Source organism: Heterodontus francisci, chromosome 3, assembly GCF_036365525.1.
Source record: "Heterodontus francisci isolate sHetFra1 chromosome 3, sHetFra1.hap1, whole genome shotgun sequence".
In the NCBI taxonomy this organism is placed as follows: domain Eukaryota; kingdom Metazoa; phylum Chordata; class Chondrichthyes; order Heterodontiformes; family Heterodontidae; genus Heterodontus; species Heterodontus francisci.
Window position 1 is genome coordinate 28,149,175 of NC_090373.1, and position 26,574 is coordinate 28,175,748.

Sequence of the window (26,574 nt, forward strand, 5' to 3'; positions counted from 1 at the left end):
TACTGGAGCTACTGCTGGTCTTACTGATACTACTGCTGGTCTTACTGGACCTGCTGGTGTTACTGGAGCTACTGCTGGTCTTACTGGACCTGCTGCTGGTCTTACCGACCTACTGCTGGTGTTACTGGAGCTACTGCTGGTCTTACTGGACCTGCTGCTGGTCTTACTGACCTGCTGCTGGTGTTACTGGAGCTACTGTTGGTCTTACTGACACTACTGCTGGTGTTACTGGAGCTGCTGGTGGTCTTACTGGAGCTGCTGCTCATGTTACAGGTGCTGCTGCTAGTGTTATGGAGCTGCTGCTGGTGTTACAGTTGCTGCTGCTGGTGTTACGGAGCTGCTGCTGGTGTTGCAGGTGCTGAGCACTCTGCCCTGTCCCTGTGGGTTCTGGTGCGGCTGCTGTGGTCCAGGAGGTTGTTCTTGATGCACGCTGGGCTGCCCTTGCTGCAGTGCAAGCCCTGGGCGCACGGTGTGGGGAGCAGTCCCCTCCCCGCGCTCTCCTCCACTGTGCCTCCTTCCCACTCACTCCCAGACTCTCGGAGCTGCCAATCGTCCCGAGCTCGCCAGGTTTGGATGTGTTCAGCCCCCGGGAAGTGTGCCGAGCTGAGCCGGGGGTGTAAATAATGTGGAGCGGAGTCCCTAAAACACAGAAGTCTCCCAATCCAGGGCACTGCATTGGTGAGTCTGGCTTCATCCCTATCTCAGCTTCTGTTCATTTTGCATCGGGATGCCGATGCGTGCATTTTATCCAGTTGCAGAATCTTCAGCTCAAACAAAGTCAAACTGTGCATTGCCTCGTGAGTTTATGGCATTTATGTTTCTATCTTAAGCTGCTTAGCCGCTTCAGTGAGTGAGCCCATGATTGAAAGAATAGCATTTCAATCTAATTCAAGAAACTCACACAACCGGCGACACACCTGATATCTGAGTTACTTGTGTGTCTCTGTGCGTGTCTCTGTCTGTATATTTGTGTCTTTGTATTTCTGTGTATCTGTGTGTATTTGTGTCTCTGTCCGTTTCTGTGTTTCTCTGTCTATATGTCTGTATTTTTGTGTATTTATATTTCTGTCTGTATTTCAATGTCTGTGCATTTCTGACTGCATCTGTATTTCTGTGTGCCTCATTCCATTTCTGGCCTGTGTGTCTGTCTATATTTCTATCTGTCACTGTATTTCTGTGTGTTTGTGACTGTATTTCTGCCTGTGTCTGTTTTACTGTGTGTTGTGTTTCAGTCTGTGTTGTATTTCTGTCTGTCCTCTGTATTTCTGTGTTGTATTTCTGTCTGTATTTTGTGTTTCTGTCTGTGTCTCTGTATTTCTGTGTGTTGCATTTCTGTGTTTTGTGTTTCTGTCTGTTCTCTGTATTTCTGTGTGTTGTATTTCTGTCTGTATTTTGTGTTTCTGTCTGTGTCTCTGTATTTGTGTTCTCTGTATTTCTGTGTGTTGTATTTCTGTCTGTTCTCTGTATTTCTGTGTTTCGTGTTTCTGTCTGTGTCTCTGTATTTCTGTGTTTCGTGTTTCTGTCTGTGTCTCTGTATTTCTGTGTTTTGTATTTCTGTCTGTGTTTCTGTGTCTCTGTATTTCTGTGTGTTGTATTTCTGTCTGTCTCTGTACTTCTGTGTTTTGTACTTCTGTCCTCTGTATTTCTGTGTTTTGTATTTCTGTCTGTTCTCTGTATTTCTGTGTTTTGTATTTCTGTCTGTGTCTCTGTATTTCTGTGTTTTGTATTTCTGTCTGTTCTCTGTATTTCTGTGTGTTGTATTTCTGTCTGTTCTCTGTATTTCTGTGTCTCTGTATTTCTGTGTTTTGTATTTCTGTCTGTTCTCTGTATTTCTGTGTTTTGTATTTCTGTCTGTATTTCTGTGTTTTGTATTTCTGTCTGTGTTTCTGTGTCTCTGTATTTCTGTCTGTTCTCTGTATTTCTGTGTTTTGTATTTCTGTCTGTGTCTCTGCATTTCTGTGTTTTGTATTTCTGTCTGTCCTCTGTATTTCTGTGTTTTGTATTTCTGTCTGTTCTCTGTATTTCTGTGTTTTGTATTTCTGTCTGTTCTCTGTATTTCTGTGTTTTGTATTTCTGTCTGTGTCTCTGCATTTCTGTGTTTTGTATTTCTGTCTGTCCTCTGTATTTCTGTGTTTTGTATTTCTGTCTGTTCTCTGTATTTCTGTGTTTTGTACTTCTGTCTGTTCTCTGTATTTCTGTGTTTTGTATTTCTGTCTGTGTCTCTGTATTTCTGTGTTTTGTATTTCTGTCTGTGTTTCTGTGTCTCTGTGTTTCTGTGTGTTGTATTTCTGTCTGTCTCTGTACTTCTGTGTTTTGTACTTCTGTCCTCTGTATTTCTGTGTTTTGTATTTCTGTCTGTTCTCTGTATTTCTGTGTTTTGTATTTCTGTCTGTGTCTCTATATTTCTGTGTTTTGTATTTCTGTCTGTCCTCTGTATTTCTGTGTTTTGTATTTCTGTCTGTTCTCTGTATTTCTGTGTTTTGTACTTCTGTCTGTTCTCTGTATTTCTGTGTTTTGTATTTCTGTCTGTGTCTCTGTATTTCTGTGTTTTGTATTTCTGTCTGTGTTTCTGTGTCTCTGTGTTTCTGTGTGTTGTATTTCTGTCTGTCTCTGTACTTCTGTGTTTTGTACTTCTGTCCTCTGTATTTCTGTGTTTTGTATTTCTGTCTGTTCTCTGTATTTCTGTGTTTTGTATTTCTGTCTGTCCTCTGTATTTCTGTGTTTTGTATTTCTGTCTGTTCTCTGTATTTCTGTGTTTTGTATTTCTGTCTGTGTCTCTGCATTTCTGTGTTTTGTATTTCTGTCTGTCCTCTGTATTTCTGTGTTTTGTATTTCTGTCTGTTCTCTGTATTTCTGTGTTTTGTATTTCTGTCTGTGTCTCTGTATTTCTGTGTTTTGTATTTCTGTCTGTTCTCTGTATTTCTGTGTGTTGTATTTCTGTCTGTTCTCTGTATTTCTGTGTCTCTGTATTTCTGTGTTTTGTATTTCTGTCTGTTCTCTGTATTTCTGTGTTTTGTATTTCTGTCTGTGTTTCTGTGTCTCTGTATTTCTGTGTGTTGTATTTCTGTCTGTTCTCTGTATTTCTGTGTTTTGTATTTCTGTCTGTGTCTCTGCATTTCTGTGTTTTGTATTTCTGTCTGTCCTCTGTATTTCTGTGTTTTGTATTTCTGTCTGTTCTCTGTATTTCTGTGTTTTGTATTTCTGTCTGTTCTCTGTATTTCTGTGTTTTGTATTTCTGTCTGTGTCTCTGCATTTCTGTGTTTTGTATTTCTGTCTGTCCTCTGTATTTCTGTGTTTTGTATTTCTGTCTGTTCTCTGTATTTCTGTGTTTTGTACTTCTGTCTGTTCTCTGTATTTCTGTGTTTTGTATTTCTGTCTGTTCTCTGTATTTCTGTGTTTTGTATTTCTGTCTGTGTCTCTGTATTTCTGTGTTTTGTATTTCTGTCTGTGTTTCTGTGTCTCTGTGTTTCTGTGTGTTGTATTTCTGTCTGTCTCTGTACTTCTGTGTTTTGTACTTCTGTCCTCTGTATTTCTGTGTTTTGTATTTCTGTCTGTTCTCTGTATTTCTGTGTTTTGTATTTCTGTCTGTGTCTCTATATTTCTGTGTTTTGTATTTCTGTCTGTTCTCTGTATTTCTGTGTGTTGTATTTCTGTCTGTTCTCTGTATTTCTGTGTCTCTGTATTTCTGTGTCTCTATATTTCTGTGTTTTGTATTTCTGTCTGTTCCCTGTATTTCTGTGTTTTGTATTTCTGTCTGTGTCTCTGTATTTCTGTGTGTTGTATTTGCCAAGTGTAATTTAATGGGTTAGTGGATGAAAGATGGTTGCAAAATCTCAATCTCGGATTTGTTTTCTTGTCCATTGTGTCTGTTGGGGAAAATGTGTAGCAGAATATCAAAGGGAGAGAATTATATATATCCGTTTGAACTCTTGAGGGTGTTTTGAGTCTGTTGAATCAGTACAAACACGAATCAAGTTGCCGAGAGCTCTGTATTGAGAGTTTGAGAATGATTGAACTTCCATGTTGAGTTGGCCTCGGGAAGATGCGCCACACTCTGGGCATAGCAGGTACTGCATCCAAGAGCAGTCTGGACAGTGTTTCAACCCCTTCACGTTCCTGCAACGCAACTTCAAACTACGTGCAGCTGATTGTGAAAAAAACACACATCTGAAAAATTGCAAATTAGCCACAATTCCTGGCTATCAGCGTGAAAATCGTATGATGCAAAAAAAGTTCTTAGCTAAAAGATGCAAGAATGCAAAAGTTTTAAAGGGCCATTCCCCAAAGCCAACAACAAAAATAAACATGATTGTCTGGTAGAAACCAGTAGAATCTAATGGCTCAAAAAGCATTGGACAAGGAGATATCCACATTGGAATGTATGTCTTGCAGTATGTGGGAAGTCATGGACGCACCATGTGTCCTAGACGAACACATCTGCAGGAAGTGTTATCGGCTGCAGAAACTTGAGTTCCAGGTTTCAGAACTTGAGCAGCGGCTGGAATCACTGTTGTGCATCCACGAGGCAGAGGACTACGTGGCTAGCACGTTCGGGGAGGTGATCATACCGCAGGTTAGGAGCATGCAGGCAGAGAGGGAATGGGTGACCGCCAGGCAGTCTAAGAGAACCAGGCAGGCAGTGCAGGAGTCCCCTGAGTCTGTCTTGCTTGCTAATCGGTCTTCCATTTTGGATACTGGTGAGAGCTATGGTTCCTCAGGGGAGTGCAGCTAGAGCAAAGTCTGGAGCACCACAGGTGGCTCAGCTGCACAGGAAGGGAGGAAGAAGAGTGGAAGAGCAACAGTGATAGGGGATTCAATAGTCAGGGGATCAGACAGGTGTTTCTGTTGCAGTAAATGTGACTCGAAGATGGTGTGTTGCCTCCCTGGTGCCAGGGTCAAGGATGTCACGGAATGGCTGCAGGACATCCTTCTGGGGAGGTCATGGTCCACATTGGTGCCAATTACATAGGTAGGAAGAGGGATGAAGTCCTGACAGCAGATTTTTGGGAGTTAGGAAGGAAATTAAATAGCAGGACCTCCAAAGCAGTAATCTCAGGATTACTCCCAGTGCCACGTGCTAGTGAACATAGGAACAGGAGGATTGATCGATTGAACACATGGCTGGAGAATTGGTGTAGGAGGGAGGGCATCAGATTTCTGAGGCATTGGGACCAGTTCACGGGCAGGTGGGACCTGTACAAGATGGATGGGCTACACCTTAACAGGACTGGAACTAACATCCTCACAGGGAGATCTGCTAGTGCTGTTGGGGAGGGTTTAAACTAGCTTGTCAGGGGGATGGGAACCTGAGGGGTAGCTTAAATTTTAAGGAAGTAAAGCTGGTAACAGGAGGTAGAAAAGTAGCAAGAGACATTAGCAGGCAGGTGAAACAAAGGTGAACGTCAACTAGGCATAGAATGCAGAATAAAGTCAAGAAGACAAGTTTAAGGACACTCGACCTGAATGCATGCAGCATTCGCAACAAGGTAGATGATTTAAAGGCACAAATAGAGGTAAATGGGTATGATCAAATTGCCATAACGGAAACATGGCTACAGGGAAATCAAGACTGGGAACTGAATATTCAAGGATATTTGACATTTGGGATGAACAGGCAAAAAGGAAAAGGAGGTGGTGTTGCGCTGATAATAAGGGATGGGATCAGTACATTAGTAAGGGAGGATCTCAGATTGGAAGAACAAAATGTGGAATCTGTTTGGGTGGAGCTAAGAACAACAAGGGGCAGAAAACGTTGGTAGGAGTTGCTTATAGGCCACCAAACAGTAGTGGTAGTGTGGGGCATGGCATTAATCAGGAGATTAGAGAAGCATATAGCATGGAAATACAATAATTATAGGTGACCTAAATCTGCATATAGACTGGGTAAACTGCTATGCCTGTGCTGGGACGAGGGAGCAGTACCCCAGGACATGCGCGATGCCAACATCATCACCCTCTATAAAAACAAAGGTGACCGCGGTGACTGCAACAACTACCGTGGAATCTCCCTGCTCAGCATAGTGGGGAAAGTCTTTGCTCGAGTCGCTCTGAACAGGCTCCAGAAGCTGGCCGAGCGCGTCTACCCTGAGGCACAGTGTGGCTTTCGTGCAGAGAGATCGACCATTGACATGCTGTTCTCCCTTCGTCAGATACAGGAGAAATGCCGTGAACAACAGATGCCCCTCTACATTGCTTTCATTGATCTCACCAAAGCCTTTGACCTCGTCAGCAGACGTGGTCTCTTCAGACTACTAGAAAAGATCGGATGTCCACCAAAGCTACTAAGTATCATCACCTCATTCCATGACAATATGAAAGGCACAATTCAACATGGTGGCTCCTCATCAGAGCCCTTTCCTATCCTGAGTGGTGTGAAACAGGGCTGTGTTCTCGCACCCACACTTTTTGGGATTTTCTTCTCCCTGCTGCTTTCACATGCGTTCAAATCCTCTGAAGAAGGAATTTTCCTCCACACAAGATCAGGGGGCAGGTTGTTCAACCTTGCCCGTCTAAGAGCGAAGTCCAAAGTACGGAAAGTCCTCATCAGAGAACTCCTCTTTGCTGACGATGCTGCTTTAACATCTCACACTGAAGAATGCCTGCAGAGTCTCATCGACAGGTTTGCGTCTGCCTGCAATGAATTTGGCCTAACCATCAGCCTCAAGAAAACGAACATCATGGGGCAGGACGTCAGAAATGCTCCATCCATCAATATTGGCGACCACGCTCTGGAAGTGGTTCAAGAGTTCACCTACCTAGGCTCAACTATCACCAGTAACCTGTCTCTAGATGCAGAAATCAACAAGCGCATGGGTAAGGCTTCCACTGCTATGTCCAGACTGGCCAAGAGAGTGTGGGAAAATGGCGCACTGACACGGAACACAAAAGTCCGAGTGTATCAGGCCTGTGTCCTCAGTACCTTGCTCTACGGCAGCGAGGCCTGGACAACGTATGCCAGCCAAGAGCGACGTCTCAATTCATTCCATCTTCGCTGCCTTCGGAGAATACTTGGCATCAGGTGGCAGGACTATATCTCCAACACAGAAGTCCTTGAAGCGGCCAACACCCCCAGCTTATACACACTACTGAGTCAGCGGCGCTTGAGATGGCTTGGCCATGTGAGCCGCATGGAAGATGGCAGGATCCCCAAAGACACATTGTACAGCGAGCTCGCCACTGGTATCAGACCCACCGGCCGTCCATGTCTCCGCTATAAAGACGTCTGCAAACGCGACATGAAATCGTGTGACATTGATCACAAGTCATGGGAGTCAGTTGCCAGCATTCGCCAGAGCTGGCGGGCAGCCATAAAGACAGGGCTAAATTGTGGCGAGTCGAAGAGACTTAGTAGTTGGCAGGAAAAAAGACAGAGGCGCAAGGGGAGAGCCAACTGTGCAACAGCCCCGACAAACAAATTTCTCTGCAGCACCTGTGGAAGAGCCTGTCACTCCAGAATTGGCCTTTATAGCCACTCCAGGCGCTGCTTCACAAACCACTGACCACCTCCAGGCGCGTATCCATTGTCTCTCGAGATAAGGAGGCCCAAAAGAAAGAAAAGAACTGGGTAAACCTAATGAGCACTAATGCCGTGGAGGACAGGTTTCTGGAGTGTGTTAGGGATGGTTTTCTAGAACAGTATGTTGAGGAACCGACTAGAGAACAGGGTATTTTTAGATCTAGTTTTATGTTTTATGAGAAAGGGCTAATTAATAAACTTGTTGTAAAAGATGGATTTAGGGATGAGTGACCATAACATGATAGAATTTTACATTATGTTTGAAAGTGAGGTAGTTGAATCTGAAGCCAGGGTGTTAAATTTGAACAAAGGAAATTATGAAGGTATGAGGAGCAAATTGGCTGAAGTGGATTGGGAAAATACATTAAAAGGTATGACAGCACATAGGCAATGAATAGTCTTTAAAGAAATATTATATAGTTTACAGCAACTATAAATTCCTTCAAGGCACAAAAACCCCCAAAGTAAAGGCAGTCAACTGTGGATAACAAAGGAAGTTAAGGGTTGTATAGGATTAAAAGAAAAGACCTATAAAATTGCCAGAAATAGTAGTAAACCTGAGGATTGGGAGGATTTTAGAATATAACAACGGAAGACGAAGAAACTGATAAAGAAAGGGAGAATAGAATAGGAATGTAAGCTAGCAAAAATATAAAAATGGATTGTAAAAGCTTCTACAGGTATGTAAAAAGGAAACATTTTGCTAAAATAAATGTGGGTCCATTACAGGCAGAGTCAGGAGAATTTCTAATGGAGAATAGAGAAATGGCAGAGAAGCTAAATGATTACTTTGTGTCTGTCTTCACTGAGGAAGATACAAGAAATCTCCCAGAATTAGAGAACCAAGGGATTAGGGGGAATGAGGAATTGAAGGAAATTAGTATTAGTAAGAAGGTTGTATTGGAGAAATTAATGGGGCTGAAGGTTGATAAGTCCCCAGGACCTGATATTCTACATCCCAGAGTGTTGAAAGAGGTATCTATGGAGACAGTGGATGCATTGATCATCTTCCAAAATATTATAGATACTGGAACAGTTCCTGCAGATTGGAAGGTCGCAAATGTCACCCCACTATTTAAGAAGGGAGGGAGAGAGAAAACAGGAAATTACAGACCTGTTAGCCTAACATCAGTCATTGGGAAAATGCTAGAATCTATTGTAAAGGATGTGATAAATGGACACTTGGATAATAATGATCTGGTTGGGCATAGTCAACGTGGATTTATGAATGGAAATCATGTTTGATGAACCTGTTGGAGTTTTTTGACGACGTTACTAGCAGAATTGATAAAGGGGAGTCGGTGGATGTGGTATACTTTGGATTTTCAAAAGGCTTTTGATAAAGTCCCCCACAGGAGGTTGGTTAGCAAAATTAAAGCACATGGGATAGGAGGTAATATACTGGCATGGATTAAGGATTGGTTAACAGGCAGAAAGCAGAGAGTAGGAATAAACGGGTCATTCTCGCGTTGGCAGGCTGTGACTAGTGGGGTACCGCAGGGATCAATGCTTGGGCCCCAGCTGGTCACAATATATATCAATGATTTGGGACCAAACGTAATATTTCCAAGTTCACAGATGACACAAAACTAAGTGGGAATATGTAGTGAGGAAGATGCAAAGTGGCTTCAAGGGGATTTGGATAGAATGTGGCAGATGGAATATAATGTGGAAAAATGTGAGATTATTCACTTTGGTAGGAGGAATAGATGTGCAGAGTATTTCTTAAAAGGTAAGCGATTAGAAAGTGTAGATCTACAAAGGTACCTGAATGTCCTTGTCAATAAGTCACTGAAAGCTAACGTGCAGGTGCAGCAAGCAATTAGGAAGGCTAATGGTATATTAGCCTTTATCGCAAGAGGATTTGAGTACAGGAGTAGTGAAGTCTTGCTTCAATTGTATAGAACCTTGGTTAGACCACATCTGGAGTACTGTGTGCAGTTTTGGTCCCCTTACCTTAGGAAGGATATTATTGCCATAGAGGGAGTGCAACGAAGGTTCACCAGAATTGTTCCCGGGATGGCAGGACTGTCCTATGAAGAAAGATTGGGGAAACTGGGCCTGTATTCTCTAGAGTTTCGAAGAATGAGAGGTGATTGCATTGAAACCGACAAAATACTTAAAGGGATGAACAGCTAAGATGTTTCCCCTGGTTGGGGTGTCTAGAACCAGGGGACACAATTTCAAAATAAGGGGGAAGCCACTTAGGACAGAGATGAGGAGAAATTTCTTTACTCAGAGGGTTATGAATCTTTGGAATTCTCTACCCCAGAGGGTTGTGGAAGCCCATTCATTGAATATGTTTAAAGTAAAGATTGACAGATTTCTAAATATCAATAACATAAAGGGATTATGGGGATAATGTGGGAAAAAGGCATTGAAGTGGATGATTAGCCATGATGATATTTAATGGCGGGGCAGGCTCGATGGGCTGAACAGCCTACTCCTGCTGCTATGATCCTATGTTCCTATGCTATATTCATTATTCTGAAATAGAACATTTGGTATCATCATTGGCTTCTTGTCTCAGTTCCATATATGCTGCTAGGCATATTTCTGAACTTTTTCAGTAAGTTTCTTGAAGATTTCTGCAATCTCCTCCAGCCCTACAACCCTCCAAGATCTCCGCACTCCTGCAACTCTAGCTTCTTCAGCATCCCTGATTTTTATCGCTCCACCATCGGTGCCCATGTCTTCAGTTGCCGAGGCCCTAAGTCTGGAATTCCCCCCCGAAACTCCGTCTCTATTTCTCTCTCTTCCTTTAAGATGCTCATTAAACCAAACTCCATCACCTGCCTAATATCCCCTTATGTGGCACAGTGTCAAATTTTATTTGATAACGCTCCTTTGAAGCACCTTGGGACATTTTACCATGTGAAAGGTGCTATATGAATGCAAGTTGTTGTTGATTTTATTTGTGTCTTTTCATTTCAGCATTTTTGATAAATAGGCAATCGTCTGAAATGTGTGAAATTGTTTTGTTCTCTGAATTATATTGTCTCCATATTAAGTTTGAGTTGGATATTTCCAAGGATAAGTTACATCTTGTTGAGGATAGATTGCTTCTTAACAATCCTGTCGTGACCCTCCATTGACTTCTGCGTGTTGTGGGAGGTCCGAAACTGGTTCTTGCTGAGCTGCAGAACCCACAACCTCGACCACCTCCTGAACGGAGCAGCAAAGAGCAGCTGACCTCTAACATAGCTCCAGTGATCGGATGTCAAAGGGATTTGATAGGGTAGATAGAGAGAAACTATTTCCACTGGTGGGGGGAGTGCAGGGGCGTCCAGAACAAGGGGACAGAACCTTAAAATTAGAGCTAGAAGATTTAGGGGCGATGCCGGGACGCTCCCCACATGACGGGTAGTGGAAATCTGGAACTCTGTCCTCCATAAAGCTGTGGATGTTGGAGGTCAATTGGAACTTTCCAGACTGATGTATGTTAGGCCAGAGGATCAACGGATATGGATCAAAAGTGGGAAAGTGGAGTTGAGGTATAGATCAACCTCTAGATAATAGCATAGTGGAATTGGCTCAAGGGCCTGAATGGCCTACTCCTGTTCCTGTGGAAGATCCCTGTAGCATAGTGTTGAGGGCAGTGATGATCTCCTATGTTAAAGGCTGAGTATTGCTGGAGATCTTCATGGACCAGATGGTAAGTCTCATAGGCGCAGGTTCAATTGCTGTTTAATGGCAATATGCCTGCCACCTGGAGTAGGACTGATTGTCACTTGTGGGATTCCCTTTCATGCCTGACCTTCGCATTCTCTCTATCTGCCATATGAAGACATAACTTAGCCATATGTGGCCTTTGGCTCACTGGGTAGCTATATCATCCCTGAATCGGAAGGTTTTGGGTTCAAGCCCCACAAGCATGTAATCTAGACTGATACTCCTAGTGCAGTACAACAGGAGTGCTACACTGTGGGAGGTGTTGTCTTTCAGATGAGGCATTGAAACAAAGCCCCATCTGCCTTCTCAGGTTGATGTAAAAGATCCCATGACACCACTTGAAAAAAGAGCTGGGGTGTGCTCTCTGGTGTCCTGACCAATGTTTATTTCTCAACCAACATCATTAAAACAGATTGTCTGGTCACTATCTCATTGCTGTTTGTGAGAGCTTGCTGTGTGCAAATTGGCTGCTACATTTCTACAGTGACAACACTTTAAAAGTAATTCACTGGCTGTAAAATGCTTTGGGATGTCCTAATGTTGTGAAAGGTGCTTCGCAGAACTGGCAAACCACTAACTAAGCCTGGATAAAAAGGCCACTCTTATTGATGAAGCTTCCTCTTTATCCTCTCTCTTTCCCTTTTGTTTTCCTCCTTCACTCCTTTTGTACGTTGAAAGTTCACCCCAAGGTTGCCTTCAGTTCCCTTTATCCAGTCTTGAGCTGAAACACAGCCTGCATCTTCAACTTAATCAGATATAGATGATCACATGGACCAAGTATTATCCTTAAAGACCTTTGATTTGATGTGATCTCTGTCCCAGTCAGAACTGGTCCAGCTGCCTTTTGGAGGCAAACAGTGAGTCAGCACCCACCACACTAACCAGCAATACATTCCAGAGGCTCACTACTCTCTGGGAACTAAAGAACCACCCAACATCCAGTCTGTTCCTACTCCGAAAGAGTTTAAACTATCACAGCACAGGAAGCCCTTAACCATTAACTCAGTCACCATGGCTATTATCACACAACTTTAAACAGCTCCCCAGTAAATGGACGACTCACTTCTATAAGAGAAAGGTTGAACTCCACATTGCTTAGAAGTAACCGAAATAAATGGCCATTTATATTCTGCCTTACCAGCTGTTTCCAAGGCGATGGTTGATTTAACACATGACTTACTCCAAACTGTTACTGACTCAGAGATAGGACACACAAAGCAGCTAAAAATGAGCCCTTTCAGGCTTCATTAAAAGACAAGTGTTCCTAATCCTATTTTACAGCTGACACAATTCCAATCAAATCATTCACCATTCAGATCTACTTATCTACTTAACTGTGGTGCCTACAGCACAGCATACCTGGTAGGATGTACTACCAGACAGCTCCATCAATTAACGAATGGCTCTGGAGTTCAGAAGAGGTGAGGTGATCTCATTGAAACATATAGATTTCTTAGAGGGCTTGACAGGGTAGATGCTGAATGGGCAAGGTACAGGCCGTACACAACCAGCCCTTGCTTGCAAAACTCAAAACACAGTGTCCATCATTAGATGTGATTCTGCGATTCAACACATTTGCTAAATAATCTGCAGTATGCTAAGAATTACGCTGACAACCAATTTAAGATTGTCAGTAGGGCTCGCAGTGTGGCACGTATTGGAAGCTACATATATTAATACACAGGGCCCTGTGTTCTTTGCAGACAGAAAGAACAAGTACACACATTGCACCTGTTTCAGCTGAACAAAATAAGTGACAGCCATTCACTGGTTCATTCCTCAGGGCAATGCCTTGACCAATCAGAGTCAAGTTGCCTGGTTTAAATTTCAAACAAAGCTTGGCAGTTAACTGTCAGTCACCGTAAACTGGTGCATTCTCCATGGCAATGCCTCTACCAATTAGAGCTCACTTGCCAACCAATCAGCACTCTCTTTTCATGCAGTATAAGTCGTTGTTTTCCTTTGCATTGGTTATTCTTGCATATTGTCCTGATGAGTGCAAGACAAAAAGCTTCGACAACATGTCTCTATTTTCAGCAATACTTAAGGTCTGTATTTCTAAATGACTAAATAGAAAAGGATTTAAGACTGTTGCAGCAGTTGTTTATCAGCTCCCTGGTAGCTGTGAAGTGGTAGATTGTATAAATGCAGAGATTAGACAAGCATGTAGTAAAGGCAAGGTGGTTTTAATGGGGGATTTTAACTTACATATAGATTAGGATAAGCAGACTAACTCATGTCAGAAAGATAGTGACTTTCTTTCATGTGTTTGGGATAGTTTTCTGTAGCAAAATGTCCTAGAACCAACAAAGGGGCATGCCATATTAGATTTAGTATTGAGCACGAAGCCCAATTTAGTTAATAACCTAATTGTGTGTTAATATGTAACTAATAACAATCATGATATGTTTGAGTTCAATGTAGTGTTTGAAAGAGAGAAACGAGCCACTAGGATTCTGGACTTGGGTAAGACTGACTTCAATGGAATGAGACAGAGACTGACTGTCCATAGTAAACTGGGCAAATCTGTTGATGGGTAAAATGACAGAAGATCAGTGGGAGATATTCAAAAAAGAATTTAATTGGCACGAGCTCTACTTGGCAATAAGAACTGCCCTGGATGACTAAAGAAAAGAGATAACATAAAAGTAAAAGTATACAAAAATGCAAAAAAGCACAGATCCTGGTGACGGGGAAAAATATAAAGAACAGCAAAGGGCGACAAAACAGATAGTAAGAGCTACAAAAAGGGAGTATGAAAATGAACTTACAAGAGGTATCAGAATCAGCACAAAAATTTTTACAATTATTTTCAGAAAAAGAGGGTCGTCGGGAGCAATGTGGGCCCCTTGGAAACTGATAACAGTGAGATTGTCGATGAAAATAAGTCAATGGCGGACATGTCGAATAATTACTTTGCTTCAGTATCTATAGTAGAGGAAGAGGTCAGAATGCCAGAAATCCCAAGGAAATGAATACTGAACAGGGACAGGGACAGGGACTCAACAAAATTAACAGAGCACAATAATAGTAATGGAGAAAATAATGGCACTAAAGAGTAACAAATCCCCAGGACCAGATGGTTTCCATCCCAGGGTTTTAAAGGAACTAAGTGAGAACATTGTAGATGTCCTGACTATAATCTTCCAAAATTATCTTGACCTGGGAACCATTCCTTTAGATTGGAAAATTGTGCATGTCACTCCATAATTTAAGAAAGTTGAGAGTGGGAAACCAGGGAATGATAGATCAGTTAGCATAACATCTGTTGTCAGGAAATTACTAAAATCTTTAAGTAAGGATAGGGTGACTGAAAACCTCAAAATTTTTCAGCTGATCAGAGAGACCCAGCAAGGATTTGTAAAGGGTAGGTCATTCCTGAGGAATTTGATTGACTTTTTTGAAGAGGCGACTAAAGTAGTGGACATGGGAATATCTATGAATGTTATTTAAATGGATTTCCAGAGGCATCTGATAAAGTCCCTCATGACAGACTGTTAGCTAATGTTGAAGCTCATGGAATTGAAGACAAATTATTGACCTGGTTAGGAAATTGGCTGAGTGGAAAGAGACAGAGAGTAGGGAGAATGGGCAGTTCCTCTAATTGGCAGGATGTCACTTGTGGTGTCCCACAAGGAATGATGTTGGGGCCTCGACTATTCACCATATTTATTAACGACTTGGATAATGGGATAGAAAACCACCTGTTTAAATTTGCCAATGACACGAAGATTGGTGGCATTGAAAACATAACATTGCAAAGAGATATTGATTAAGTGAATGAGCAAAACGGTGGGGGCAAATGGATTTCAGTATAGGCAAATGTGAAATCATTCACTTTAGACCTAAAAAGGATACTTTCTAAATGGTGAAAAGCTAGAAACAATGGAGGTCCAAAAAGACTCTGGGGATCCAGGTACACTGATCATTAAAATGTCATGAACAGGTAGAGAAAATAATCAAAAAGCTAATGGAATTCTGACCTTTATATCCGGAGGGCTAGAATACAAGGGGGTAGAAGTCCTGCTTCAGTTATGCAAAGCCCTGCTTAGACCGTACCTGAAATACTGTGAGCATTTCTGGGCACCTTACGAAGGATATATTGACCTGGGAGGGAGTGCAGCATAGATTCACCAGACTGATATCTGGACTCCAAGAGTTAAGTTGTAGGGAGAGATTACACAAACTAGGGTTGTATTTCCTGGAATTTAGAAGGTTAAGGGGTGATTTAATTGAAGTTTTCAAGAAATCAAGAGTAACAGATAGGGTAGATAGAGAGAAACTATTTGCTGGTTGGGTAGTCTAGGACTAGGGAATATCGTATAAAAAATAGAGCCAGACCTTTCAGGAGTGAAATTAGGAAAGACCTACACGCAAAGGGCGGTTGAAGTTTGGAACTTTCTTCCACAAATGGCAATTGATGCTGGATCAATTGTTAATTTTAAATCTGAGATTGATAAGACTTTTGTTAGCTGAAGGTATGAAAGGATCTGAGGCAAAGGCAGGTATATGGAGTTGGGTCACAGATCAGCAATGATTTTATTGAATGATGGAACAGGGTCGAGGGGCTAAATGGCTTCTTCCTGTTCCTATTGAGCTGTGCTGGACTATGTTGTGTTTGTGTTGTATTGAGCTGTGCTGGGCTATGTTGTGTTTGTGTTGTATTGAGCTGTGCTGGACTATGTTGTGTTTGTGTTGTATTGAGCTGTGCTGGACTATGTTGGGGTGTGTTGTATTGAGCTGTGCTGGGCTATGTTGTGTTTGTGTTGTATTGAGCTGTGCTGGGCTATGTTGTGTTTGTGTTGTATTGAGCTGTGCTGGACTATGTTGTGTTTGTGTTGTATTGAGCTGTGCTGGACTATGTTGGGGTGTGTTGTATTGAGCTGTGCTGGGCTATGTTGGGGTGTGTTGTATTGAGCTGTGCTGGGCTATGTTGTGTTTGTGTTGTATTGAGCTGTGCTGGAATATGTTGTGTTTGTGTTGTATTGAGCTGTGCTGGACTATGTTGTGTTTGTGTTGTATTGAGCTGTGCTGGACTATGTTGTGTTTGTGTTGTATTGAGCTGTGCTGGACTATGTTGTGTTTGTGTTGTATTGAGCTGTGCTGGACTATGTTGTGTTTGTGTTGTATTGAGCTGTGCTGGACTATGTTGGGGTGTGTTGTATTGAGCTGTGCTGGACTATGTTGGGGTGTGTTGTATTGAGCTGTGCTGGACTATGTTGTGTTTGTGTTGTATTGAGCTGTGCTGGGCTATGTTGTGTTTGTGTTGTATTGAGCTGTGCTGGACTATGTTGGGGTGTGTTGTATTGAGCTGTGCTGGACTATGTTGTGTTTGTGTTGTATTGAGCTGTGCTGGGCTATGTTGTGTTTGTGTTGTATTGAGCTGTGCTGGACTATGTTGGGGTGTGTTGTATTGAGCTGTGCTGGACTATGTTGTGTTTGTGTTGTATTGAGCTGTGCTGGACTATGTTGGGGTGTGTTGTATTGAGCTGTGCTGGACTATGTTGTCTTTGTGTTGTATTGAGCTTTGCTGGGCTATGTTGTGTTTGTGTTGTATTGAGCTGTGCTGGACTATGTTGGGGTTTGTTGTATTGAGCTGTGCTGGACTATGTTGGGGTGTGTTGTATTGAGCTGTACTGGACTATGTTGTGCTTGTGTTGTATTGAGCTGTGCTGGGCTATGTTGTGTTTGTGTTGTATTGAGCTGTGCTGGACTACGTTGTGTTTGTGTTGTATTGAGCTGTGCTGGGCTATGTTGTGTTTGTGTTGTATTGAGCTGTGCTGGGCTATGTTGTGTTTGTGTTGTATTGAGCTGTGCTGGACTATGTTGCGTTTGTGTTGTATTGAGCTGTGCTGGACTATGTTGCGTTTGTGTTGCATTGAGCTGTGCTGGACTATGTTGCGTTTGTGTTGTATTGAGCTGTGCTGGACTATGTTGCGTTTGTGTTGTATTGAGCTGTGCTGGACTATGTTGCGTTTGTGTTGTATTGAGCTGTGCTGGACTATGTTGGGGTGTGTTGTATTGAGCTGTGCTGGGCTATGTTGTGTTTGTGTTGTATTGAGCTGTGCTGGACTCTGTTACGTTTGTGTTGTATTGAGCTGTGCTGGACTATGTTGGGGTGTGTTGTATTGAGCTGTGCTTGACTATGTTGGGGTGTGTTGTATTGAGCTGTGCTGGGCTATGTTGTGTTTGTGTTGTATTGAGCTGTGCTGGTCTATGTTGGGGTGTGTTCGATTGAGCTGTGCTGGGCTATGTTGCGTTTGTGTTGTATTGAGCTGTGCTGGACTATGTTGGGGTGTGTTGTATTGAACTGTGCTGGACTATGTTGTGTTTGTGTTGTATTGAGCTGTGCTGGACTATGTTGTGTTTGTGTTGTATTGAGCTGTGCTGGACTATGTTGTGTTTGTGTTGTATTGAGCTGTGCTGCACTATGTTGTGTTTGTGTTGTATTGAGCTGTGCTGGACTATGTTGTGTTTGTGTTGTATTGAGCTGTGCTGGGCTATGTTGGGGTGTGTTGTATTGAGCTGTGCTGGACTATGTTGTGTTTGTGTTGTATTGTGCTGTGCTGGACTATGTTGCGTTTGTGTTTTATTGAGCTGTGCTGGACTATGTTGCGTTTGTGTTGCATTGAGCTGTGCTGGACTATGTTGGGGTGTGTTGTATTGAGCTGTGCTGGGCTATGTTGCGGTGTGTTGTATTGAGCTATTTTGGACTATGTTGGGGTGTGTTGTATTGAGCTGTGCTGGACTATGTTGGGGTGTGTTGTATTGAGCTGTGCTGAACTATGTTGGGGTGTGTTGTATTGAACTGTGCTGGACTATGTTGGGGTGTGTTGTATTGAGCTGTGCTGGACTATGTTGCGTTTCTGTTGTATTGAGCTGTGCTGGAGTATGTTGGGGTGTGTTGTATTGAGCTGTGCTGGACTATGTTGCGTTTGTGTTTTATTGAGCTGTGCTGGGCTATGTTGTGTTTGTGTTGTATTGAGCTGTGCTGGACTATGTTGTGTTTGTGTTGTATTGAGCTGTGCTGGACTATGTTGCGTTTGTGTTTTATTGAGCTGTGCTGGACTATGTTGCGTTTGTGTTTTATTGAGCTGTGCTGGACTATGTTGCGTTTGTGTTGCATTGAGCTGTGCTGGACTATGTTGGGGTGTGTTGTATTGAGCTGTGCTGGGCTATGTTGCGGTGTGTTGTATTGAGCTATTTTGGACTATGTTGGGGTGTGTTGTATTGAGCTGTGCTGGACTATGTTGGGGTGTGTTGTATTGAGCTGTGCTGAACTATGTTGGGGTGTGTTGTATTGAGCTGTGCTGGACTATGTTGGGGTGTGTTGTATTGAGCTGTGCTGGACTATGTTGCGTTTGTTGTATTGAGCTGTGCTGGACTATGTTGGGGTGTGTTGTATTGAGCTGTGCTGGACGATGTTGTGTTTTTGTTGCATTGAGCTGTGCTGGGCTCTGTTGGGGTGTGTTGTATTGAGCTATGCTGGACTATGTTGGGGTGTGTTGTATTGAGCTGTGCTGAACTATGTTGGGGTGTGTTGTATTGAGCTGTGCTGAACTATGTTGCGTTTGTTGTATTGAGCTGTGCTGGACTATGTTGGGGTGTGTTGTATTGAACTGTGCTGGACTATGTTGCGTTTGTGTTGTATTGAGCTGTGCTGGACTATGTTGGGGTGTGTTGTATTGAACTGTGCTGTACTATGTTGTGTTTGTGTTGAATTGAACTGTGCTGGACTATTTGGGGTGTGTTGTATTGAACTGTGCTGGACTATGTTGTGTTTGTGTTGTATTGAGCTGTGCAGGGCTCTGTTGGGGTGTGTTGTATTGAGCTGTGCTGGACTATGTTGTGTTTGTGTTGTATTGAGCTGTGCTGGACTATGTTGCGTTTGTGTTGCACTGAGCTGTGCTGGACTATGTTGGGGTGTGTTGTATTGAGCTGTGCTGGGCTATGTTGCGGTGTGTTGTATTGAGCTATGCTGGACTATGTTGGGGTGTGTTGTATTGAGCTGTGCTGGGCTATGTTGGGGTGTGTTGTATTGAGCTATGCTGGGCTTTGTTGCATTTGTTGTTTTCAGCTGTGCTGGACTATGTTGCGTTTCTGTTGTATTGAGCTGTGCTGGAGTATGTTGCGTTTGTGTTTTATTGAGCTGTGCTGGACTATGTTGCGTTTGTTGTCTTGAGCTGTGCTGGACTATGTTGCGTTTCTGTTGTATTGAGCTGTGCTATGTTGTGTTTGTGTTGTATTGAGGTGTGCTGGACGATGTTGGGGTGTGTTGTATTGAGCTATGCTGGATTATGTTGGGGTGTGTTGTATTGAGCTGTGCTGGGCTTTGTTGCATTTGTTGTATTGAACTGTGCTATGTTGTGTTTGTGTTGTATTGAGCTGTGCTGGAGTATGTTGCGTTTGTGTTTTATTGAGCTGTGCTGGACTATGTTGCGTTTCTGTTGTATTGAGCTGTGCTGGACTATGTTGCGTTTGTGTTGCACTGAGCTGTGCTGGACTATGTTGGGGTGTGTTGTATTGAGCTGTGCTGGGCTATGTTGTGGTGTGTTGTATTGAGCTATGCTGGACTATGTTGGGGTGTGTTGTATTGAACTGTGCTGGGCTATGTTGTGTTTGTGTTGTATTGAGCTGTGCAGGGCTATGTTGGGGTGTGTTGTATTGAGCTGTGCTGGGCTATGTTGTGGTGTGTTGTATTGAGCTATGCTGGACTATGTTGGGGTATGTTGTATTGAACTGTGCTGGGCTATGTTGCGGTGTGTTGTATTGAGCTGTGCTGGACTATGTTGGGGTGTGTTGTATTGAGCTGTGCTGGACTATGTTGGGGTGTGTTGTATTGAACTGTGCTGGACTATGTTGCGTTTGTTGTATTGAGCTGTGCTGGACTATGTTGGGGTGTGTTGTATTGAGCTGTGCTGGACGATGTTGTGTTTGTGTTGTATTGAGCGGTGCTGGGCTATGTTGGGGTCTGTTGCATTGAGCTGTGCTGGGCTATGTTGGGGTGTGTTGTGTTGAGCTGTGCTGGACTATGTTGCGTTTGTTGTATTGAACTGTGCTGGACTATGTTGGGGTGTGTTAGAACATAGAACATACAGCACAGAACAGGCCCTTCGGCCCACAATGTTGTGCCGATCCTTTGTCCTCTGTCAAGGACAATTTAATCTATACCCCATCATTCTCCTTTATCCATATACCTATCCAAAAGCCTTTTGAAAGTCCCTAAAGTTTCTGACTCAACAACTTCCCCGGGCAAGGCATTCCATGCCTCGACCACTCTCTGGGTAAAGAACCTTCCCCTGACATCCCCCTTATATCTCCCACCCTTCACCTTAAATTTATGACCCCTTGTAACGCTTTGCTCCACCCGGGGAAAAAGTTTCTGACTGTCTACCCTATCTATTCCCCTGATCATCTTATAAACCTCTATCATGTCACCCCTCATCCTTCTCCTTTCTAATGAGAAGAGGCCTAGAATGTTCAGCCTTTCCTCGTAAGACTTATTCTCCATTCCAGGCAACATCCTGGTAAATCTCCTCTGCACCCTCTCCAAGGCTTCCACATCCTTCCTAAAATGAGGCGACCAGAACTGCACACAGTACTCCAAATGAGGCCTTACCAAGGTCCTGTACAGCTGCATCATCACCTCACGGCTCTTAAATTCAATCCCTCTGCTAATGAACGCTAACACCCCATATGCCTTCTTCACAGCCCTATCCACTTGAGTTGCAACTTTCAATGATCTATGCACATAGACCCCAAGGTCTCTCTGCTCCTCCACATGCCCAAGAACCCTACCGTTAACCCAGTATTTTGCATTCATGTTTGTCCTTCCAAAATGGACGACCTCACACTTTTCAGGGTTAAACTCCATCTGCCACTTTTCAGCCCAGCACTGCAACCTATCCAAGTCCCTTTGCAGACGACAATAGCCCTCCTCGGTATCCACAACTCCACCAACCTTTGTATCATCTGCAAATTTACTGACCCACCCTTCGACTTCCTCATCCAAGTCGTTAATAAAAATCACAAACAGGAGAGGACCCAGAACTGATCCCTGCGGCACGCCACTGGTAACTGGGCTCCAGGCTGAGTATTTACCATCTAAGACCACTCTCTGCCTTCTATCAGTTAGCCAATTCTTAATCCAACTGGCCACATTCCCCACTATCCCATGCCTCCTGACTTTCTCCATAAGTCTACCATGGGGGACCTTATCAAATGCCTTACTAAAATCCATGTACACCACATCCACTGGTTTACCCTCATCCACTTGCTTGGTCACCTGCTCAAAGAATTCAATCAGGCTTGTGAGGCAAGACCTACCCCTCACAAAACCGTGCTGACTGTCCCGAATCAAGCAGTGTCTTTCCAGATGCTCAGAAATCCTATCCCTCAGCACCTTTTCCATCAACTTGCCTACCACCGAAGCTGTATTGAGCTGTGCTGAACTATGTTGCGTTTGTTGTATTGAGCTGTGCTGGACTATGTTGTGTTTGTGTTGTATTGAGCTGTGCTGGGCTATGTTGTGTTTGTGTTGTATTGAGCTGTGCTGGGCTATGTTGGGGTGTGCTTTCTTGAGCTGTGCTGGACTATGTTGCGTTTGTTGTATTGAGCTGTGCTGGACTTTGTTGGGGTGTGTTGTATTGAGCTGTGCTGGACTATGTTGGGGTGTGTTGTATTGAGCTGTGCTGAACTATGTTGCGTTTGTTGTATTGAGCTGTGCTGGACTATGTTGCGTTTGTTGTATTGAGCTGTGCTGGACTATTTGGGGTGTGTTGTATTGAACTGTGCTGGACTAGGTTGTGTTTGTGTTGTATTGAGCTGTGCTGGGCTATGTTGCGTTTGTTGTATTGAGCTGTGCTGGACTATGTTGCGTTTGTTGTATTGAGCTGTGCTGAACTATGTTGCGTTTGTTGTATTGAGCTGTGCTGGACTATTTGGGGTGTGTTGTATTGAACTGTGCTGGACTATGTTGTGTTTGTGTTGTATTGAGCTGTGCTGGGCTATGTTGCGGTGTGTTGTATTGAGCTGTGCTGGGCTATGTTGCGGTGTGTTGTATTGAGCTGTGCTATGTTGTGTTTGTGTTGTATTGAGGTGTGCTGGACGATGTTGGGGTGTGTTTTATTGAGCTGTGCTGGGCTATGTTGGGGTGTGTTGTATTGAGCTATGCTGGGCTTTGTTGCATTTGTTGTTTTGAGCTGTGCTGGACTATGTTGCGTTTCTGTTGTATTGAGCTGTGCTGGAGTATGTTGCGTTTGTGTTTTATTGAGCTGTGCTGGACTATGTTGCGTTTGTTGTATTGAGCTGTGCTGGACTATGTTGCGTTTCTGTTGTATTGAGCTGTGCTATGTTGTGTTTGTGTTGTATTGAGGTGTGCTGGACGATGTTGGGGTGTGTTTTATTGAGCTGTGCTGTGCTATGTTGGGGTGTGTTGTATTGAGCTATGCTGGATTATGTTGTGTTTGTGTTGTATTGAGCTGTGCTGGAGTATGTTGCGTTTGTGTTTTATTGAGCTGTGCTGGACTATGTTGCGTTTCTGTTGTATTGAGCTGTGCTGGAGTATGTTGCGTTTGTGTTTTATTGAGCTGTGCTGGACTATGTTGCGTTTGTGTTGCACTGAGCTGTGCTGGACTATGTTGGGGTGTGTTGTATTGAGCTGTGCTGGGCTATGTTGTGGTGTGTTGTATTGAGCTATGCTGGACTATGTTGGGGTGTGTTGTATTGAACTGTGCTGGGCTATGTTGTGTTTGTGTTGTATTGAGCTGTGCAGGGCTATGTTGGGGTGTGTTGTATTGAGCTGTGCTGGGCTATGTTGTGGTGTGTTGTATTGAGCTATGCTGGACTATGTTGGGGTATGTTGTATTGAACTGTGCTGGACTATGTTGCGTTTGTTGTATTGAGCTGTGCTGGACTATGTTGCTTTTGTTGTATTGAGCTGTGCTGGACTATGTAGGGTGTGTTGTATTGAGCTGTGCTGGGCTATGTTGTGTTTGTGTTGTATTGAGCGGTGCTGGGCTATACAAAGAGAACAAAGATAATTACAGCACAGGAACAGGCCCTTCGGCCCTCCAAGCCTGCGCCGATCCAGATCCTCTCTCTAAACATGTCGCCTATTTTCTAAGGTTCTGTATCTCTTTTCTTCCTGCCCATTCATGTATCTGTCTAGATACATCTTAAAAGAATCCATCGTGCCCGCATCTACCACCTCCGCTGGCAATGCGTTCCAGGTGCCCACCACCCTCTGCGTAAAGAACTTTCCACGCATATCCCCCCTAAACTTTTCCCCTTTCACTTTGAACTCGTGTCCTCTAGTAATTGAAACCCCCACTCTGGGAAAAAGCCTCTTGCTATCCACCCTGTCTATACCTCTCATGATTTTGTACACCTCAATCAGGTCCCCCCTCAACCTCCGTCTTTCTAATGAAAATAATCCTAATCTGCTCAACCTCTCTTCATAGCTAGCGCCCTCCATACCAGGCAACATCCTTGTGAACCTCCTCTGCACCCTCTCCAAAGCATCCACATCCTTTTGATAATGTGGCGACCAGAACTGTACGCAGTATTCCAAATGTGGCCGAACCAAAGTCCTATACAACTGTAACATGACCTGCCAACTCTTGTACTCAATGCCCCGTCCGATGAAGGAAAGCATGCCGTATGCCTTCTTGACCACTCTATTTACCTGCGTTGCCACCTTCAGAGAACAGTGGACCTGAACACCCAAATCTCTCTGGACATCAATTTTCCCCAGGACTTTTCCATTTACTGTATAGTTCACTCTTGAATTGGATCTTCCAAAATGCATCACCTCGCATTTGCCCTGATTGAACTCCATCTGCCATTTCTCTGCCCAACTCTCCAATCTATCTATATTCTGCTGTATTCTCTGACAGTCCCCTTCACTATCTGCTACTCCACCAATCTTAGTGTCGTCTGCAAATTTGCTAATCAGTCCACCTATACTTTCCTCCAAATCATTAATGTATATCACAAACAACAGTGGTCCCAGCACGGATCCCTGTGGAACACCACTGGTCACACGTCTCCATTTTGAGAAACTCCCTTCTACTGCTACTCTCTGTCTCCTGTTGCCCAGCCAGTTCTTTATCCATCGAGCTAGTACACCTTGGACCCCAAGCGCCTTCACTTTCTCCATCAGCCTGCCATGGGGAACCTTATCAAACGCCTTACTGAAGTCCATGTATATGACATCGACAGCCCTTCCCTCATCAATCAACTTTGTCACTTCCTCAAAGAATTCTATTAAGTTGGTAAGACATGACCTTCCCTGCACAAAACCATGTTGCCGATCACTGATGAGCCCATTTTCTTCCAAATGGGAATAGATCCTATCCCTCAGTATCTTCTCCAGCAGCTTCCCTACCACTGACGTCAGGCTCACCGGTCTATAATTACCTGGATTATCCCTGCTACCCTTCTTAAACAAGGGGACAACATTAGCAATTCTCCAGTCCTCCGGGACCTCACCCGTGTTTAAGGATGCTGCAAAGATATCTGTTAAGGCCCCAGCTATTTCCTCTCTCGCTTCCCTCAGTAACCTGGGATAGATCCCATCCGGACCTGGGGACTTGTCCACCTTAATGCCCTTTAGAATACCCAACACTTCCTCCCTCCTTATGCCGACTTGACCTAGAGTAATCAAACATCTGTTCCTAACCTCAACATCCGTCATGTCCCTCTCCTCGGTGAATACCGATGCAAAGTACTCGTTTAGAATCTCACCCATTTTCTCTGAGTCCAAGCATAACATTCCTCCTTTGTCCTTTAGTGGGCCAATCCTTTCTCTAGTTACCCTCTTTCTCCTTATATATGAATAAAAGGCTTTGGGATTTTCCTTAACCCTGTTTGCTAAAGATATTTCATGACCCCTTTTAGCCCTCTTAATTCCTCGTTTCAGATTGGTCCTACATTCCCGATATTCTTTCAAAGCTTCGTCTTTCATCAGCCGCCTAGACCTTATGTATGCTTCCTTTTTCCTCTTAGCTAGTCTCACAATTTCACCTGTCATCCATGGTTCCCTAATCTTGCCATTTCTATCCCTCATTTTCACGGGAACATGTCTCTCCTGCACGCTAATCAACCTCTCTTTAAAAGCCTCCCACATATCACATGTGGATTTACCTTCAAACAGCTGCTCCCAATCTACATTCCCCAGCTCCTGCCGAATTTTGGTATAGTTGGCCTTCCCCCAATTTAGCACTCTTCCTTTAGGACCACTCTCGTCTTTGTCCATGAGTATTTTAAAGCTTACGGAATTGTGATCACTATTCCCAAAGTAGTCCCCTACTGAAACTTCAACAACCTGGCCGGGCTCATTCCCCAACACCAGGTCCAGTATGGCCCCTTCCCGAGTTGGACTATTTACATACTGCTCTAGAAAACCCTCCTGGATGCTCCTTACAAATTCTGCTCCATCTGGACCTCTAACACTAAGCGAATCCCAGTCAATGTTGGGAAAATTAAAATCTCCTATCACCACCACCCTGTTGCTCCTACATCTTTCCATAATCTGTTTACATATTTGTACCTCTATCTCACGCTCGCTGTTGGGAGGCCTGTAGTACAGCCCCAACATTGTTACCGCACCCTTCCTATTTCTGAGTTCTGTCCATATTGCCTCACTGCTCGAGTCCTCCATAGTGCCCTCCTTCAGCACAGCTGTGATATCCTCTTTGACCAGTAATGCAACTCCTCCACCCCTTTTACCTCCCTCTCTATCCCGCCTGAAGCATCGATATCCTGGGATATTTAGTTGCCAATCATGCCCTTCCTTCAACCAAGTCTCAGTAATAGCAATAACATCATACTCCCAGGTACCAATCCAAGCCCTAAGTTCATCTGCCTTACCAACTACACTTCTTGCATTAAAACAAATGCACCTCAGACCACCAGTCCCTTTATATTCATCATCTGCTCCCTGCCTGCTCTTCCCCTTAGTCACACTGACTTCATTATCTAGTTCCTTACAGGCTTTTGTTACTACCTCCTTACTGTCAACTGACCTCAATTGGTTCCCATCCCCCTGCCACATTAGTTTAAACCCTCCCCAACAGAGTTAGCAAAAGCACCTCCAAGGACATTGGTTCCAGTCCGGCCCAGGTGTAGACCGTCCAATTTGTAATAGTCCCACCTCCCCCAGAACCGGTCCCAATGTCCCAAAAATCTGAACCCCTCCTTCCTGCACCATCTCTCAAGCCACGCATTCATCCTGACTATTCTTTCATTTTTACTCTGACTATCACGTGGCACTGGTAGTAATCCTGAGATTACTACCTTTGAGGTCCTACTTTTTAACTTGGCTCCTAACTCCCTAAACTCTGCTTGTAGGACCTCATCCCGTTTTTTACCTATATCATTAGTGC

General features: G+C 43.7%; 1 protein-coding gene across 5 annotated transcripts in view; it reads left to right on the forward strand.

Moving 5' to 3' along the window:
* The first annotated feature begins 390 nt into the window (after positions 1-390).
* Positions 391-26,574, forward strand: part of vit (vitrin) — a 197,365-nt gene continuing 171,181 nt past the window's right edge. For 3 of the 5 annotated variants that reach the window (XM_068020391.1, XM_068020408.1, XM_068020401.1), the window contains exon 1: positions 391-678. The gene's annotated coding sequence lies outside the window, so the exon portion shown is untranslated. The remainder of the gene's footprint in view (positions 679-26,574) is intronic. The other 2 variants (XM_068020413.1, XM_068020424.1) reach the window with 1 other exon arrangement.